Here is a 2,436-nt window from a genome sequence, read left to right on the forward strand (position 1 = left end):
CTATAAAATTAAAGAAGGTAGAAGTATAGACTATTGAATTTTAAAAGTCCAGAACTAATTTCTTTTATTCATGACTTGAAGAGTTCAGAGGAGTGAGTAATCTTTGAACTGGAATCATTATAAAAAGACCTTGTGAAAGGGATGGTTTGGGAGCTTAACTTTGAGGAATGTGTAAGAATTGAATAAATGGAAAGTACATTTTAGACAGCAAAGGATTTATGGTAGAAAAAAATTCGGAGCTTACCAAAGTACTTGTGTTCAAACCTGAGTATGCTAGGTACCCTCAAGGAATTTAACTGAATGGGAAATTTATGCCTTTCTTCCACTTACTACTTTTGTGATCTTAGGGAAGACACTTCAACATCAACGATCTTTAATTTTCCTCATCTGCAAAATGAAGAGATGGATTAGGTGCTTCCTAAAGTCACTCCCAGTTCTAAATCAATGAACCAGTGATTCTATAGCTTGAAACTGAGTATGAACAGGGTATGTTTGGGTGTCAATAAAGGGGATGGGTGGGTTTAAAATGAAAGGTTCATATCAAAAAAAGTGAAAAATAAGATTACAATTGACTTCAAAGACCCCATTGAAAAGTCTGAAATATATTTTGTTTCTAATGGAAAGCAAATGGAGGTGTTTGAATTGAAGAATGACTTAATGAGGTCAGCATTTTTGGATTAGCCTGAGACAGGGCAGATAAAAGAGGAAGAGATTATAAATTGACAGACTAGTAGTGAATGAGAGGTCTAGTATATGACATGTTTGCCTAGATAAGGTTGGTAGCACTGGGGTTAAGGAGGAGACTATGAGAATACTATGAAACATCACGAAGATGGTGAATAAATGGATTTTAAAGCAGCATTGATGAAGAGAATGTATGCTAGCATGGGAACTCAGGAGACCAGGGTTTCAGCCCCAGATCTTTTATTAACTAGATTTGCAACTACAAGAAAATTATTTGGTATCCTCTAAACTTTACTTCATCTGTAAAAATGGAAATACCAGTTCTTACAATACCTACCTCATAGGGTAATTATGAGGAAATTTGGTATACATTTATGCTTCACTTTAACTCTAGTCCTAACTAGATGAATCCCTTATCTGACGAAAATCAGTGATAGAACTTGTTGGAACAGTCACATTTAAGGAGAAGAGCAGACAGTTGAGGGAACTAAGAAGAAATGATAGAGAGATAGGAGGAAGTGGTCCATGAATGTATAGTATCACAGAAGTCAAAGGAGGATATTCTCAAAGAGGTAATAATCTTATCTAATGGAGCAAAAGAGAAAAGATAAAGAAGATTAGAACTGAGGAAAAAGCATTCAGTGATTAGGAGGGTATTTGTGACTATGGAGGGAATAGCTTAAATAGAACGATAGCAGAATGATCATACAAAAAAGAGGATAGAAGGTAGAAAATGGCATCAGGAGTAAGGAAATAGAAACGCCAAAGTGTTTCACTGAAATGAAAGTAATGAGAGAGATAAAAAAATTTAAGATAAGTAGTAAAGTTAAAAGGTGAGGGGTTGGGACAAGACAGAGAAATCATTGAATAATAGAACCCTTAGTCTTGGGCAGCAAAATTTTAAAGGGCTTTTTTAAAAAAAGCCAAATGGGATAAACATTAAAATCAGGGTATACACAGATGGGGAGTGAATGTGATTTGGCAAATAACAAAAATCTTAAGAAAGACTGAGTTCCAAGCATTCATGGAGACCCATACCAGTAGAGCTAAACCATAAGGCAGGATAACATTTCACCCATGAAAGACAAGTTTATTGGCATAATAAGGCTACATTTAAGGATATATATGAAGTGAAACTTGACCAGTTCAATTCAATTCATTCCACATTTTTAGGATTCATCTATTGCTGAGTTGAGATTTTTAAACCTCCAGAAAGCCAGAATTAATTAGTCAATTGACCAGCAAGGAAGTTAGCAGGGACTCTTGAAATGAATGTAGTTTTTTTCTTAATAGTAAGTAATCACAAAAAGTAAACATGCATTTTTTCCATTCTGAATTAAAAATTGTTCCAACTCATAATTCCTTAATTGATGGGTTTATTTGTAAAACTATATTTGACTTTAAAGTTGCTTTCTTTCTTGGTACTGCCATTGCCTTTCTCTAGTTATTTTTTCTCTTTTAGTTCATTTTGTTACTGTCCCTACTATTAAAATATCTTCAAAGTGAATATGCTCAAATATATATATAAAATATATTATTTGACAAAATGCAAAAATTCCTTACCTTATAGTTCTTTTTCTAGAAAACACAGGAAGAAGCTCTGACCTTTCTTGACATACACTGTCAGGATCTTAGGTTTCTAAGGTTAAAGTCTCTTTTTTTTACTTAAAATTATTTTTATTTATTTTACCAAACATTTCCCAATTACACATAAAAATATTTTTAACAATCATTTTTTTAATATTGAGTTCT

Source organism: Macrotis lagotis, chromosome 7 (genome assembly GCF_037893015.1).
Source record: "Macrotis lagotis isolate mMagLag1 chromosome 7, bilby.v1.9.chrom.fasta, whole genome shotgun sequence".
Taxonomy (NCBI): Eukaryota; Metazoa; Chordata; class Mammalia; order Peramelemorphia; family Peramelidae; genus Macrotis; species Macrotis lagotis.